The 17,500-nt window shown below is 37.1% G+C and overlaps 1 protein-coding gene across 2 annotated transcripts in view; it reads left to right on the plus strand.

The window, feature by feature from the left end:
- Nucleotides 1-17,500, plus strand: part of LOC135202294 (leucine-rich repeat-containing protein 15-like) — a 418,317-nt gene that overhangs the window by 173,835 nt on the left and 226,982 nt on the right. The window contains exon 2 of one of the 2 annotated variants that reach the window (XM_064231613.1): nucleotides 16,936-17,107. The exons of the other annotated variant lie outside the window; for it this stretch is intronic. The gene's annotated coding sequence lies outside the window, so the exon portion shown is untranslated. The remainder of the gene's footprint in view (nucleotides 1-16,935; nucleotides 17,108-17,500) is intronic. 2 annotated transcript variants of the gene reach the window in all.

Below are 17,500 nucleotides of genomic sequence, written 5' to 3' on the forward strand. Positions count from 1 at the left end.
TTCATCTTTTTTTTTTATTATTATTTTTGGGAGTGGGGAGGGGGTCTATACTTATTTGTCGTCTTCCTGCCTACGATATGTTTTACTCTACCTAATTTTTTTTGTTTTTTCCCTTTTTTCTTTTTTATCTTTTTTTTTATTTCATTATACTTTTTAATTTCCTTTATCATTTTTTCCTACCGTTTTCACTTCGGTCTTATTTTCATTTTGATGGTGCATTCATTTTTTTCTTGCATTCCTGTATTGTCATGCCTTCTTTCCTAAACTACGCTTTACTCAGTTTCGCCCAGTTCTTATCTTTACTGTTTATTTTGCTTTATTCTGCGAGGTTCAGAGATCCATTGTTTTCTTTTTATTGGTTATAGGGTTTTTTGCTACCTTCCGCTATTTTAACTTTGATTTTACTAATTTCATAGAGCTGCTTGAGTTATCTACCAAGTTTTCGCGCAGGTTTTTGTACTTCAGCCAATGTTATTCCAATTCACATGGTTCTATGGTTTTGTTTGGTTTTAAATCACGCCGTTTTATCCTCTAACTCTATGTTCCTGTTTGTTTATCTGTTCATTTATTCATCTGTAGATTAGCAGAGCAATTGAAACATCGCCCTGTCCTTTCAGTCGCTGGCGGCGTCTAAGCCTGGAGTGATGAACGGTCTTTAAAGAGCCTGACGCGGCATTTGTTCGAATTTAAGACACGTCGTAAAGTCCTCGTAAATACGTTGATTCACCCTCTAACAATAACCCCATCGAGACAACGTTGCGAAGGTCCAGTGGACTGACTAACTGATTACAGAATTTAGGCCCAAGGCCAAGCACTGGGACCTAGGAGGCCATTCAGTGCTGAACGTAAATTGGTAGTAAATTGTTTGAAAGGTCTCACAGGAGGAAAACCTCGCAGTTGCAACTATGAATCAATTGTTTGCAGAGGGTGAACGGATAAGATGGAAGAAAGAGACTATAACAGGAAGTACAGTCAAAGGAACGAAAAGGGGTTGCAGCTAGGGGCCGAAGGCACGCTGCAAAGAACTTTGGTAATGCCTACAGTGGAACGCATGAGGTGCACACTGACGGCACTACCAGCTTACGGAGGAGGGCAGTGGATTCGAGCCCCATAAAAAACGACGGTTAAATACCAACTCACTCCGTCTGAAGGTGATCCTTGAATAATTGACCTCATGCAAGACTCTGCTTTGGCTCTACGCAAATGTCAGTCGCGTTGATCATTTATACAGACGGGCAATGCCTTCCAAAAAAGAGTCCCTCTCAATAAACGATTAAACTTTTAGCTTTTTTTTTTCTTTTTTTTTTTTGTGGTCTCGACCGCGCATATTCCTCCCCTCCTCTCTCTCTCTCTCTCTCTCTCTCTCTCTCTCTCTCTCTCTCTCTCTCTCTCTCTCGGTTTCGCGTTGGCAAGAGACTTGCAAATACGTTATCGCCCGTGCGAGGATTCCGCGTATTTCATAACTTAACAGCTTTGTGTTTGTGTTTGTGTTTGTGTGTGTGTGTGTGCGTTCGTGTGTTTTTACTTTGGTATTTAAATCTGCCGTTGCAGCCATGTGTCCGAGCGCACATTTGCATGATTTCCCCTGTTTGTCTTTCTCTTGTTTCGGCCATTCGAAAGGCTTCCGTCGCGTCGTTCCTGGCAGGCATCAATCTATCTGTTCGTGATACACGCTCCCTTAAATAATTCCACCTTTGGAGCACCAGCCTTTTTTTTTTTTCTTTCTTTTCTTTGGTGGAGTAAATTACTAGTTGAGTTGAATATAGAATTTAGGCCAGAGGCCAAGCACCGGGACCTATGAGGTCATTCAGCGCTGAAATGGAAATTGACAGTAAGAAGTTTGAAAGGTGTAACAGGAGGAAAACCTCAAAGCAGTTGCACTACAAAATCAAGTGGAAAGTAAGATGGAAGAAAGAGCATATGAAAGGAGGTGTATATACAGTAAAAGGAATGAAAGTAGTTGCAGTTATAGGGCCGAAGGGACGCTGCAATTGAACCTTAAGTAATGCCTACAGTGATTAAATTACTATAGTAGATTCACATGAACAGTGCATCTGAATTCTAGGCCAGTCCATTACGACGCTCCTGATTGGCTGTTGATAAGCCAATCACAGAGTTGGAAATTCTCAGTCTCTCGAGAGAGTCTACATAGAATGTCTGTTCCACCTCTCCTGAGGGATAGTTTTGAAAGACGTATCCTCAGGAGAGGTGGAACATACATCCTGCCTATGTGAACTCTCTCGAGAGAGAGACAGCGTTTCGAGCCCTGTGATGGGCTTATCAACAGGTTATCAGGAGCGTCATTAGGGACTGGCCTAGACATCAGACGCACGGGTGATGTGAATCTACTATAGTAGTCAGTTTTGCGAGATTTATTACTTAAAAGAAACAGTAACCATCACTACTTTCTTCAGAGAAGTGCACTACATTCTGGTTCCCCAGGTTTTTAAGAAAGAAACTGAAAACACTTGCAGGGTTGAAATCAAGCTCTAGAAACGGGAAGCACTCGTCTGCAAATGGGCGTGGTCAAAATATCGGCTATTCTCGTCCACGTATCGATTGCGAAGTTAACGTTAAAATGGAGCTTCCGAGGGAAATAATTCAAAGAAATTCCTCATAACTCGATGTGAACAGTTTTATATTGACCTTCTTCCACAATGGGGACCAAGAATATTTGATATGAAGAAAAAAAATGATCATAGAATATTTAAGAATGCCTATTTTAACAAGTAAAGAACCACAATAGTAATACCTTTTCTCGCCGTGTTGATAACAAGAAAGCAGTGTCAATTCCCTTTATTGCAAAATGTGGATTACTGTCAGCATTCCAGCGAACGCTTGAAGAAGTCGGTGTCTGAGAAATGGTCGATTTTAGCTTGCGACATTTGTTAGTTACGATATAGATGCGTTTCTCATCGGAATTACCTCAGAAATTTAAACTTGGCATGGAACTGAAGAACGATTCTAGGATCTTTAAATATCCAAGAGACCTTTCCTATTTAAAGGCAACAAGAATCATTAGATATCTTTATCTCATCTTGGCTGAGAGTTTTGGCTTCAAAAAGACACTGGATTCTACCGCCCAACTGAATAAAGCATTTCCGACCTACACGGCATTTATTTAAAACACAGTTTGAGATAATGTCACTCTTCGGGTTCGCTGATTATAACTTCAAAAAATAATGAATGAATGAAACGTGTGATGAAGAGGTGTCATTCCTTTTTTCATTTGTCAACAAATAATAAATGTTTTCTACAAACAGTAGGTTATGTTTTTCTCATTCTCAGTTAGATGAACAATTTTTAACCAAAACATTTTTATGAGCTTGCTGATTAAGTTCACAAGCTAAGAGACAAACAAACAATAATTCGGACAAGGAGTTTGATATTTGCAGTCTTTTGTCGATGTCTTTACGGTCATCCCCAACGGGGCTGGTACTAAACACTACGCGAAGGTGGATACATATCGGGTTAAAACCCTTGGGCATTTAACCCTTTCTGGTAATGATAACATTCTAAACAATGAGCCTATCTTCCCTTTCTGGTAATGATAACATTCTAAACAATGAGCCTATCTTCCCTTTCTGGTAATGATAACATTGTAAACAATGAGTCTATCTTCCCTTTCTGGTAATGATAAAATTCTAAACAATGAGCCTATCTTCCCTTTCTGGTAATGATAACATTCTAAACAATGAGCATATCTTCCCTTTCTGGAATTGACAGCATTCTAAACAATGAGCCTATCTTCCCTTTCTGGTAATGACAGCATTCTAAACAATGAGCCTATCTTCCCTTACTGGTAATAATAGCATTCTAAACAATGAGCTTATCTTCCCTTTCTGGCAATGATAGCATTCTAAACAATTAGCCTCTCTTCCCTTTCTGGTAATGATAGCATTCTAAACAATGAGCCTATCTTCCCTTTCTGGTAATTATAACATTCTAAACAATGAGCTTATCTTCCCTTTCTGGTAATGATAGCATTCTAAACAATGAGCTTATCTTCCCTTTCTGGTAATAATAGCATTCTAAACAATGAGCCTCTCTTCCCTTTCTGGTAAAGATAGTATTCTAAACAATGAGCTTATCTTCCCTTTCTGGTAATGATAACATTCTAAACAATGATCCTATCTTCCCTCTCTGGTAATGATAATATTCTAAACAATAAGCCTATCTTCCCTTTCTGGTAATGATTGCATTCTAAACAATGAGCCTATCTTTCTTTTCTGGTAATGATAGCATTCTAAGCAATGAGCCTATCTTCCCTTTCTGGTAATGATAGCATTCTAAATAATGAGCTTATCTTCCCGTTTCTGGTAATGACAGCATTCTAAACATGAGCTTACTTCCCTTTCTGGTAATGATAGCATTATAAACAATAAGCTTATCTTCCCTTTCTGGGTAATGATAGCATTTTAAACATTGAAGCTTACTTCCCTTCTGGCAATGCATAGCATTCTAAAACAATGAGCCTCTCTTCCCTTAGTGGTAATGACAGCATTCTAAACAATGAGCTTACTTCCCTTTCTGGTAATGAATAGCATTCCAAACAAATGGCTTATCTTCTACTTTCCTTTCTGGTAATGAATAGCCATTCTAAAAACAACTGAGTCTATCTTGCCCTTTCTGGTAATGTCAGCATTCTAAACAAAGAGCTTACTTTCCCTTTCTGGTAATGATTAGCATTCTAAAACAATGAGCCTTACTTCCCTTTCTGGCTAGGTGATAGTCATTCTACACAATGAGCTTATCTTCCCTTTCTGGCTAGTGATAGCATTCTAAAACAATGAGCCTTATTTCCCTTTCCCTTTCTGGCTATGATAGCATTCCTAAATACCAATGCAGGGTCCCTTCCTCCCTTTCTGGTAATGATATCATTCTAAACAATGAGTCTTTATCTTCCCTTTTCTGGTAACTGATTAGCATTCTAAACCATTGAGCTTATCTTTCCTTTCTGGGCAATGATAGCAATTACTCTAACAATGAGGCTTAAATCTTCCCTTCTCGGTAATGATAGCATTCTAAACAATGAGGACCTCTCTTCCCTTTCTGGTAATGATAGCATTCTAAACAATGAGCGTTATATTGCCCTTTTGCTGGCTATGATTAGCCATTCTAAACAATGAAGCTTATCTTCCCTTTCTGGTAATGATAGCATTCTAAACAATGAGTCTATCTTCCCTTTCTTTTGGTAATGATTAGCATTCTAAACAAAAGGCGATTACTTCCCTTTCTGGTAATGATAGCATTCCTAAACAATGAAGCTTCTTCTTCCCTTTCTGGTGATGATAAGCATTCTGAACCAATGGAGCTTATCTTCCATTTCTGGAAACATGCTAAGCATTCTAAAAATTGGAATGCTTCTTTCTTCCCTTTCTGGCTATGATAGCCATTCTGAACAATGAGCTTATCTTCCCACTTTCTGGTAATGATTTAGCATTACTACACAATGAGCTTATCTTCCCTTTCTGGTAATGAAATAGCATTCTAAATAACAATGAGCCTCTCTTCCCTTTCCCTTTCTGGTAATGAATAGCCATGCTAAACAATGAGCTTATCTTCCCTTTCTGGTAAATGATAGCATTCTTAAAACCATTGAGCTTATCTTTCCTTTCTGGCAATGATAGCATTCTAAAAACAATGGAGCCTTATCTTTCCCTCCTCTCTGGTAATGATAGCATTTAACTCTAATGATCCTCTCCTTCCCTTTGTCTGGTAATGAATAGCATTCTAAACAATGAGCTTACTTCCCTTTCTGGCTATGATAGCATTCTAAACAATGAGCTTATCTTCCCTTTCTGGCTATGATAGCATTCTAAACAATGAGCCTCTCTTCCCTTTCTGGTAATGATAGCATTCTAAACAATGAGCTTATCTTCCCTTCTGGTAATGATAGCATTCTAAACATTGAGCTATCTTTCCTTACTGGCAATGATAGCATTCTAAAACAATGAGCTTATCTTCCCTCTCTGGTACTTTCTGGTAATGATAGCATTCTACATGAGCTTATCTTCCCTTTCTGGCTATGATAGCATTCTAAACAATGAGCTTATCTTCCCTTTCTGGTAATGATAGCATTCTAAACAATGAGTCTATCTTCCCTTTCTGGTAATGTCAGCATTCTAAACAAAGAGCTTACTTCCCTTTCTGTTAATGATAGCATTCTAAACAATGAGCTTACTTCCCTTTTCTGGTGATGATAGCATTCTGAACAATGAGCTTATCTTCCATTTCTCGGCAATGATAGCATTCTAAACAATGAGCTTATCTTCCCTTTCTGGCTATGATAGCATTCTGAACAATGAGCTTATCTTCCCTTTCTGGTAATGATAGCATTCTACACAATGAGCTTATCTTCCCTTTCTGGTAATGATAGCATTCTAAACAATGAGCCTCTCTTCCCTTTCTGGTAATGATAGCATTCTAAACAATGAGCTTATCTTCCCTTTCTGGTAATGATAGCATTCTAAACATTGAGCTTATCTTTCCTTTCTGGCAATGATAGCATTCTAAACAATGAGACTTATCTTCCCTTTCTGGCTATGATAGCATTCTTCACAATGAGCTTACTTCCCTTTCTGGTAATGATAGCATTCTACACAATGAGCTTATCTTCCCTTTCTGGCTATGATAGCATTCTAAACAATGAGCTTATCTTCCCTTTCTGGCTATGATATCATTCTAAGCAATGGGATTATTTTCCCTTTCTGGTAATGATAGCATTCTAAACAATGAGCTTATCTTCCCTTTCTGGTAATGATAGCATTCTAAACAATGAGCTTATCTTCCTTTCTGGTAATGATAGCATTCTAAACAATGAGCTTATCTTCCTGTCTAGCAATAATAGCATTCCAAACAATGAGCTTATCTTCCCTTTCTGGCAATGATAGCATTCTAAACACTGAGCTCATCTTCCCTTGCTGGCAATGATAGCATTCTAAACAATGAGCTTATCTTCCCTTTCTGGCAATGATACTTTCTAAACAATGAGCTTATCTTCCCTTTCTGGTAATGATAGCATTCTAAACATTGAGCTTATCTTTCCTTTCTGGCAATGATAGCATTCTAAACAATGAGCTTATCTTCCCTCTCAGGTAATGATAGCATTCTAAACAATGAGCCTCTCTTCCCTTTCTGTAATGATAGCATTCTAAACAACGAGCTTACTTCCCTTTCTGGGCAATGATAGCATCTAAAAAACAATGAGCTTAATCTTCCCTTTCTGGCAAGATAGCATTCTAAACTAATGATCTTATCTTCCCTTTCTGGTAATATAGCATTCTAAACAATGAGCTTATCTTCCCTTTTCTGGCATGATAGCTTCTAAACAATGAGCTTATCTTCCCTTTCTGGCAATGATAGCATTCTAAACAAATGAGCTTATCTTCCCTTCTATCAATGATAGCATTCTAAACAATGAGCTTATCTTCCCTTTCTGTAATGATAAGCATTCTAAACAACGAGCGTATCTTCCCTTTCTAGCAATGATAGCATCCTAAACAATGAAGCCTATCTTCCCTTTCTGGTATTGATAGCATTCTAAACATTGAGGCTTATCTTTTCTTTCTGGCATGATAGCATTCTAAACAATGAGCCTCTCTTCCCTTTCTGGTAATGATCACATTCTAAACGATAAGCTTATCTTCTCTTTCTGGTAATGATAGCATTCTAAACAATGAGCCTATCTTCCCTTTCTGGTATTGATAGCATTCTAAAACATTGAGCTTATCTTCCTTTCTGGCAATGATAGATTCTAAACAATGAGCCTCTCGTCCCTTTCTGGTAATGATAGCATTCTAAACAATGAGCTTATCTTCCCTTTTCCGGTAATAATAGTATTCTAAACAATAAGCCTCTCTTCCCTTTTCTGTAATGATAGCATTCTAAACAATGATGCTTATCTTCCCTTTCTGGCAATGTAGCATTCTAAACAATGAGCTTATCTTCCCTTTCTGGCATGATAGCATTCTAAACAATGAGCTTATCTTCCCTTTCCTAGCAATGATAGCATTATAAACAATAAGCCTCTCTTCCCTTTCTGGTAATGATAGCATTCTAAACAATGAGCTTATCTTCCTTCTCTGGTAATGATAGCATTCTAAACAATTAGCCTCTCTTCCCTTTCTGTTAATGAAAGCATTCTAAACAATGAGCTTATCTTCCGCTTTTGGTAATGATAGCATTCCAAACAATAAGCCTCTCTTCCCTTTCTGGTAATGATTGCATTCTAAACAATGAGCTTATCTTCCCAGTCTAGCAATGATAGCATTCTAAACAATGAGCTTATCTTCACTTTCTGGTAATGATAGCATTCTAAAACAATGAGCTTATCTTTTCCCTTTTCTGGCAATGATAGCATTTCTAAACAACATGAGCTAATCTTCTCTTCTGGCAATTATAGCATCTAAACAATGAGCTTATCTTCCCTTTTCTGGTAATGATTGCATTCTAAACAATGAGCTTATCTTCCCTTTCTGGTAATGATAGTATTTTAACAATGAGCTTATATTACCTCTCTGGTAATGATAGCATTCTAAAAAATGGCATCTAATCCCTTTCTGGTAATGATAGCATTCCAAACAATGAGCTTATCTTCCCTTTCTGGCAATGATAGCATTCTAAAGAATGAGCTTATCTTCCCTGCTAGCAATAATAGAATTCCAAACAATGATCTTATCTTCCCTTCTAGCAATGATAGCATTCTTAACAATGAGCTTATCTTCCCTGTCTTGCAATAATAGCATTCCAAACAATGAGCTTATCTTCCCTTTCTGGCAATGATAGCATTCTAAACAATGAGCCTCTCTTCCCTTAGTGGTAATAAAAAGCATTCTAACAATGAGCTTACTCCCTTTCTGGTAATGATAGCATTCCAAACAATGAGCTTATCTTTCCTTTCTGGTAATGATAGCATTCTAATGAGTCTATCTTCCCTTTCTGGTAATGTCAGCATTCTAAACAAAGAGCTTACTTCCCTTTCTGGTAATGATAGCATTCTAAACAATGAGCTTACTTCCCTTTCTGGCTATGATAGCATTCTACACAATGAGCTTATCTTCCTTTTCTGGCTATGATAGCATTCTAAACAACAATGAGCCTATCTTCCCTTTCTGGCTATGATAGCATTCTAAAAAATGAGCCTCTCTTCCATTTCTGGTAATGATAGCAGTTCTAAACAATGAGCTTATCTTCCCCATTTCTTGGTAATGATAGCATTCTCAAACCATTGAGCTTATCTTTCCTTTGATCTGGCAATTGATAGCATTCATAAAACAATGCCTTATCTTCCCTCTTCCCTGGTAATGAATAGCATTTCTAGGACTAATGAAGCCTCCTCTTCCCCTTTCTGTTCAATGATTGCATTCTAAACAACAATGAGCCTTATCTTTCTTCCCTTTCTGGGCTAATGATAGCATTGCTAAACAATGGAGCTTATCTTCCCTTTCGGCTATGAATAGCATTCTAAACCCAATGAGCCTTATCTTCCTTTCTGCTATGATAGCATTTCAAAAAAATGAGCCTCTCTTCCATTTTCTGAATGATAGCATTCTAAACAATGAGCTTATGTTCCCTTTTGGTACTGATAGCATTCTAACTATTGGGCTGATCTTCCTTTTGGCAATGATAGCATTCTAAACAATGAGCTTATCTTCCCTCTCTGGTAATGATAGCATTCTAAACAATGAGCCTCTCTTCCCTTTCTGGTAATGATAGCATTCTAAACAATGAGCTTATCTTCCCTTTCTGGCAATGATAGCATTCTAAACAATGAGCTTATCTTCCCTTTCTGGTAATGATAGCATTCTAAACAATGAGCTTATCTTCCCTTTCTGGTAATGATAGCATTCTAAACAATGAGCTTACTTCCCTTTCTGGTGATGATAGCATTCTGAACAATGAGCTTATCTTCCATTTCTGGAAATGATAGCATTCTAAACAATGAGCTTATCTTCCCTTTCTGGCTATGATAGCATTCTGAACAATGAGCTTATCTTCCCTTTCTGGTAATGATAGCATTCTACAAAATGAGCTTATCTTCCTTCTCTGGTAATCATAGCATTCTAAACAATGAGCCTCTCTTCCCTTTCTGGTAATGATAGCATTCTAAACAATGAGCTTATCTTCCCTTTCTGGTAATGATAGCATTCTAAACAATGAGCTTATCTTCCCTTTCTGGCAATGATAGCATTCTAAACAATGAGCTTATCTTCCCTCTCTGGTAATGATAGCATTCTAAACAATGAGCCTCTCTTCCCTTTCTGGTAATGATAGCATTCTACACAATGAGCTTATCTTCCCTTTCTGGCTATGATAGCATTCTAAACAATGAGCTTATCTTCCCTTTCTGGCTATGATAGCATTCTAAACAATGAGTATCTTTCCCTTTCTGGTAATGATAGCATTCTAAACAATGAGCTTATCTTCCCTTTCTGGTAATGATAGCATTCTAAACAATGAGCTTATCTTCCCTTTCTGGCAATGATAGCATTCTAAACAATGAGCTTATCTTCCCTCTCTGGTACTTTCTGGTAATGATAGCATTCTACACAATGAGCTTATCTTCCCTTTCTGGCTATGATAGCATTCTAAACAATGAGCTTATCTTCCCTTTCTGGTAATGATAGCATTCTAAACAATGAGTCTATCTTTCCCTTTTTTTTCCTGGTAATGTCAAGCATTCTAAACAAAGAGCTTACTTCCCTTTCTGGTAATGATAGCATTCTAAACAATGAGCTTACTTTTCCCTCCTTCTGGTGATGATAGCATTCTGAACGATGCGCTATCTTCCATTTCTGGCAATGATAGCATTCTGAACAATGAGCTTTTCTCCCTTTCTGGTAATGATAGCATTCTAAACAATGAGCTTATCTTCCCTTTCTGGTAATGAAAGCAGTCTAAACAATGAGCCTCTCTTCCCTTTCTGGTAATGATAGCATTCTAAACAATGAGTCTATCTTCACTTTCTGGTAATGATAGCATTCTAAAACATTGAGCTTATCTTTCCTTTCTGGCAATGATAGCATCTAAACACTGAACTTATCTTCCCTTTCTGGCTATGATAGCATTCTACACAATGAGCTTATTCTTCCCTTCTGGCTATGATATCATTCTAAGCAATGAGCTCATTTTCCCCTTTCTGGTAATGATAACATTCTAAACAATGAGCTTATCTTCCCTTTCTGGTAATGATAGCATTCTAAACAATGAGCTTATCTTCCCTTTCTGGTAATGATAGCATTCTAAACAATGAGCTTATCTTCCCTGTCTAGCAATAATGGCATTCCAAACAATGAGCTTATCTTTCCCTTTTGCAATGATAGACATTCTAAACAATGAGCTATCTTCCCTTTCTGGCAATGATAGCATTCTAAACAATGAGCTCCTTAACTTCCTTTTGGCAAATGATAGCTTTCAAACAATGAGCTTATCTTCCCTTCTGGTGATGATAGCATTCTAAAACATTGAGTTTATTTTCCCTTTCCTTTGGCAATGATAGCATTTCCTAAACATGAGCGCATCTTCACTCTCTGGTAATGATAGCATTCTAAACAATGAGCCTCTTTCCTTCGGTGTGGTTAATGATAGCATTCTCTAAACAACGAGCTTATCTCTCATCTTAGCAATGATAGCATTCTTAAAAAACAATTGTGCTATCTTCCCTACTGGTAATGATAGCATTTCTAAAACAATGAGCTTATCTCCCATTTCTGGCCAATGATAGCATTCTAAAAACAATGAGGCTTATCTTCCCTTTTTCTGGGCAATGATAGCATTCTAAACAATGAGTTATCTTTCCCAATTTCTTTTGGTAATGATAGCATTCTAAACAATGAGCTTATCTTCCCTTTTGGTTAATGATAGAATCTAAACAATGAACTTTATCTTCCCTTTCGCGCAATGATAGCATTCTAAACAATGAGCTTATCTTTCCCTTTCTGGCAATGATAGCATTCTAAACAATGAGCCTTTATCTTCCCTTTCTAGCAAGGATGAGCATTCTAAACAATGAGCTTATCTTCCCTTTCTGGTAATGATAGCATTCTAAACACGGAGCTTATTCTTCCCTTTTAAAGCCAAGGAAAGTTCTAAAACAATGAGCTTATCTTCCCTTTCTGGTAATTGATTAGCAAATTTCTATTGAAGCTTAAATCTTTCCCTTTCTGCCCAATGATAGCATTCTAAACAATGAGCTTATCTTCCCTTTCTGGGTATGATAGCATTCTAAACAATGAGCTTATCTTCCCTTCTGTATTGATAGTATTTCTAAAACAATAAAGCCTCTCTTCCCTTTCTGGTAATGATAGCATTCTAAACATTGAGCTTTATCTTACCTTTCTGGCAATGATAGCATTCTAAAACAATGAGCTCTATCCCTTTCCTTTCTGGTCAATGATAGCATCTAAACAATTGAGCTTCTCTTCCCTTTCTAAGCAATGATAGCATAACTATAAACAATAAGCCCTCTCTTTCCCTTTTTCTGGATAAATGATTAGCATTCTAAACAATTGAGCTTATCTTTCCTTTCTGCAATGAAGAATTCTAAAACACTGAGCCTCTCTTCCCTTTCTGGTAATGATAGCATTCTAAACAATGAGCTTATATTCCCTTTCTGGAATGATAGCATTCTTAAACAATAGCCTCTCTTCCCTTTTTGGTAATGATTGCATTATAAACAATGAGCTTGATCTTCCCAGTCTAGCCAATGATAGCATTCTAAAAAAACAATGAGCTTATCTTCACTTTCTGGTAATGATCGCATTCTAAACAATGAGCTTATCTTCCCTTTCTGGCAATGAGCATTCTAAACAATGAGCTTCATCTTCCCTTTCTGGCAATGATAGCATTCTAAACAATGAGCGTATCTTCCCTTTCTGGTAATGATTGCATTCTAAACAATGAGCTTATCTCCCTTTTCTGGTAATGATAGTATTTAAACAATGAGCTTATATTACCTCTCTTGGTAATGATAGCATTCTAAAAAAATGGGCCTCTAATCCCTTTCTGGTAATGATAGCATTCCAAACAATGAGCTTATCTTCCCTTTCTGGCAATGATAGCATTCTAAAGAATGAGCTTATCTTCCCTGTCTAGCAATAATAGAATTCCAAACCAATGAGCTTATCTTCCCTTTCTGACAAGGATAGCATTCTAAACAATGGAGCTTACTTCCCGTCCCTTCGCAATAATAGAATTCCAAACAATTGAAGTTATCTTCCCTTTCCAAGCAATGAATAGCATTCAAAACAATGCGCTTATCTTCCCTGTTCTGGCAATGATAGCATTAAACAATGATCTTTAATCTTCCCTTTCTGGTTAAAAATTTAATAGCAATTCTTAAACCAAATTGACTTATCTTCCCTTTCTGCAATGATAGCATTCTAAACAATGATCTTATCTTCCCACTTTTGGTAATGATAGCATTCTAAAACAATGAGCTTATCTCCCTTTCTAGTAATGATAGCATTCCAAACAATGAGATATCTTCCCTTTCTGGCAATGATAAGCATTCTAAACAATGAGCTTATCTTCCCTTTCTGGTAATGATAGCATTCTAAACAACGAGCATATCTTCCCTTTCTGGTAATTATAGAATTCTAAACAATGAGCTTATCTTACCTCTCTGGTAATGGATAAGCAATTCTAAACAATGGGCCTTCTTCTCTTTCCCTTTCTGATGATAGCCTTCCAAACAATGAGCTTATCTTCCCTTTCTGGCAATGATAGCATTCTAAACAATGAGCTTATCTTCCCCGTGCTAGCAATAATAGCATTCCAAAACAATGAGCTTATCTTCCCTCTCTGGCAAAGATAGCATTTCTAAACAATGATCTTATCTTCCCTGTCTAGCAATAATAGCATTCCAACAATGAGCTTATCTTCCCTTTCTGGCAATGATAGCATTCTAAACAATGAGCTTATCTTCCCAGTCTAGCAATAATATCATTCCAAACAATGAGCTTCTCTTCCCTTTCTGGCAATGATAGCATTCTAAACAATGAGCTTATCTTCCCTTTCTGGTAATGATAGCATTCTAAACAATGAGCTTATCTTCCCTTTCTGGTAATGATAGCATTCTAAACAATGAGCTTATATTCCCTGTCTAGCAATAATAGCATTCCAGGGAAGGGTTCGAAAGCTTTCTGTAAAGTCTTCAAAATTATACACAGACTTTTTACACTTTGTATTATTGTGGACCCTTTAGAACATTATATATACTCTCGTGATAGAGAGTTTTTCCCTAATGATAGTATTCTAAACAATGAGCTTATCTTCCCTTTCTGGTAATGATAGCATTCTAAACAATGAGCTTATCTTCCCTTTCTGGTAATGATAGCATTCTAAACAATGAGCTTATCTTCCCTTTCTGGTAATGATAGCATTCTAAACAATGAGCTTATCTTCCCTTTCTGGTAATGATAACATTCTAAACAATGAGCTTATCTTCCCTTTCTGGTAATGATAACATTCTAAACAATGAGCTTATCTTCCCTTTCCGGTAATGATAGCATTCTAAACAATGAGCCTCTCTTCCCTTTCTGGTAATGATAGCATTCTAAACAATGAGCTTATCTTCCCTCTCTGGTAATGATAGCATTCTAAACAATGAGCTTATCTTCCCTTTCTGGTAATGATAGCATTCTAAACAATGAGCCTCTCTTCCCTTTCTGGTAATGATCACATTCTAAACAATTAGCTTATTTTCCCTTTCCGGTAATGATAGCATTCTAAACAATGAGCTTATCTTCCCTTTCTGGTAATGATAGCATTCTAAACAATGAGCTTATCTTCCCTTTCTGGTAATGTTAGCATTCTAAACAATGAGCCTATCTTCCCTTTCTGGTAATGTTAGCCTTCTAAACAATGAGCTTATCTTCCTTTTCTGGTAATGTTAGCATTCTAAACAATGAGCTTATCTTCCCTTTCTGGTAATGTTATCATTCTAAACAATGAGCTAATCTTCCCTTTCTGGTAATGATAGCATTCTAAACAATGAGCTTATCTTCCCTTTCTGGTAATGATAGCATTCTAAACAATGAGCTTATCTTCCCTTTCTGGTAATGATAGCATTCTAAACAATGAGCTTATCTTCCCTTTCTGGTAATGATAGCACTTATAAACAATGAGCCTCTCTTCCCTTTCTGGTAATGATAACATTCTAAACAATAAGCTTATCTTCCCTGTCTAGCAATGTTAGCATTCTAAACAATGAGCTTCTCTTCCTTGCTGGTAATGATAACATTCTAAACGATAAGCTTATCTTCCCTTTCTGGTAATGATAGCATTCTAAACAATGAGCCTATCTTCCCTTTCTGGTAATGTTAGCATTCTAAACAAACAATGAGCTTATTTTGTTTTTTTCCCTTTCTGGTAATGATAGCATTCTAAACAATGTTGCTTATCTCCCCCCCCTTTCTGGTAATGATAGCATTCTAAACAATGAGCTTATCTTCCCTTTCTGGTAATGATAGCATTCTAAACAATGAGCTTATCTTCCCTTTCTGGTAATGATAGCATTCTAAACAATGAGCTTATCTTCCCTTTCTGGTAATGCTAGTATTCAAACACTGAGCTTACTCTTCCTTTCTGGTAATGATTAGCATTCTAAACATGAGCTTATTTTCCCTTTTCTGGTAATGATAGCATTCTAAACAATGAGCTTATCTCCCCTTTCTGGTAATGATAGCATTCTATACAATGAACTTATCTTCCCTTTCTGGCAATGATAGCATTCTAAACAATGAGCTTATCTTCCCTTTCTGGTAATGATAGCATTCTAAACAATGAGCTTATCTTCCCTTTCTGGTAATGATAACATTCTAAACAATGATCTTATCTTCCCTTTCTGGTAATGATAGCATTCTAAACAATGAGCTTACCTTCCCTTTCTGGTAATGATACATTCTCACAATGAGCTTATCTTCCCTTTCTGGTCTGATAAGCATTCTAAACAATGAGCTTATTTTATTTTTTCTTTCTGGTAATGATAGCATTCTAACAATGAGCTTATCTCCCTTTCTCTGGTAATGATAGCATTCTAAACACTGACTTTATCTTCCTTTCTGATAATGAATAGCAATTCTCACTGAGCCTTATCTTCCCTTTCTGGTAATGATAACATTCTAAACACTGAGCTTATCTTCCCTTTCTGGTAATGATAGCATTCTAAACAATGAGCTTATTTTCCCTTTCTGGTAATGATAGCATTCTAAACAATGAGCTTATCTTCCCTTTCTGGTAATGATAGCATTCTAAACAATGAGCTTATCTTCCCTTTCTTGTAATGATAGCATTCTAAACAATGAGCTTATCTTCCCTTTCTGGTAATGATAGCATTCTAAACAATGAGCTTATCTTCCCTTTCTGGTAATGATAGCATTACTTTATATTTATAACCTTTCCATCTAATAATCACAGCTTAAATCTATTTATTACAACTCTCTTTAATAATTATAACACTTACCGATAACATTTCCTCTCCTACCCAGTTAGAGCCCTTTCTAATCATTCTAACGCTTGAATGCATTGATTAATTATCCTTTAATTATCTATTGATTATCCAGTAATTACAACTTTCCTACCCGATACTCAATACGTTTCCGTTTAATATTTATAACTCTGTGCAGCAACTACTATTTACCCCCAGTAATTACAACCAAAAAAATCTAAATCAAAATGATCAATGAATCATCAGCATCTACTAACCAACCTAACAAATTCTGATTCCACTATCCAGTAATTATAACTTTCCTTGCTGATACTTCGAACGTTACGTTTCCAATCATTATTTATAACTGTGCAGCATCTGCTATTGACCCCCAGTAATCACAACCAAGAAAATCTAAATCAAAATGATCAATATTACTTATCAATATGACTAACCAACCTAACCAGAGCCGCCGCTCTAACTTCCGGCCCGTTGTCCTCCCACAGACTCCAGCCACGACAGACATGCCAAGCATTTCGTAACCTCAAGGCCCGACGAACAAATCTCGCCTGCTTCAATGCATCCAGGCCGCTGCAAACGCCAACAACTGAAGCCGAAGCTTTAAGGAGAGAAAGGCAGGCAAGCAGTTCCCCCTCTCGGATCACCCAGCCAAGCGAGGTAAACTCAGGTCAATGCGTTTGTTGTTGTTGCGTAGTTATCCTCTTCATCATCTACCTGCCCACAATCAGATCACGGGAAGGCTGCTTTCCCTATCTCTCAGTTTACTGGTGTGTGTGTGTGTGTATGAGTGTGTGTGCGTGTGAATACGTGCAAGTACTTAGGCGAGGTATCACATTCTAACTGAGTGCGTTTTGATGTGAATTAGTGGGCATATATAAATTCAAATACGGTTTGTTTGTGTGCAAGTGGGGGTGTGGATTTGTTCAAGCATGTGTTACGAGAGTGCATTTGTGTACGTGCCTGCAAGCACGTAGACTAGATATTTTCTAAGTGCGTCTTGGTGTGTATTATGGAGCTCACACATCCAGATTTGGTATTAAATACGGTTTG

Source organism: Macrobrachium nipponense, chromosome 30, assembly GCF_015104395.2.
Source record: "Macrobrachium nipponense isolate FS-2020 chromosome 30, ASM1510439v2, whole genome shotgun sequence".
Lineage (NCBI taxonomy): Eukaryota > Metazoa > Arthropoda > Malacostraca > Decapoda > Palaemonidae > Macrobrachium > Macrobrachium nipponense.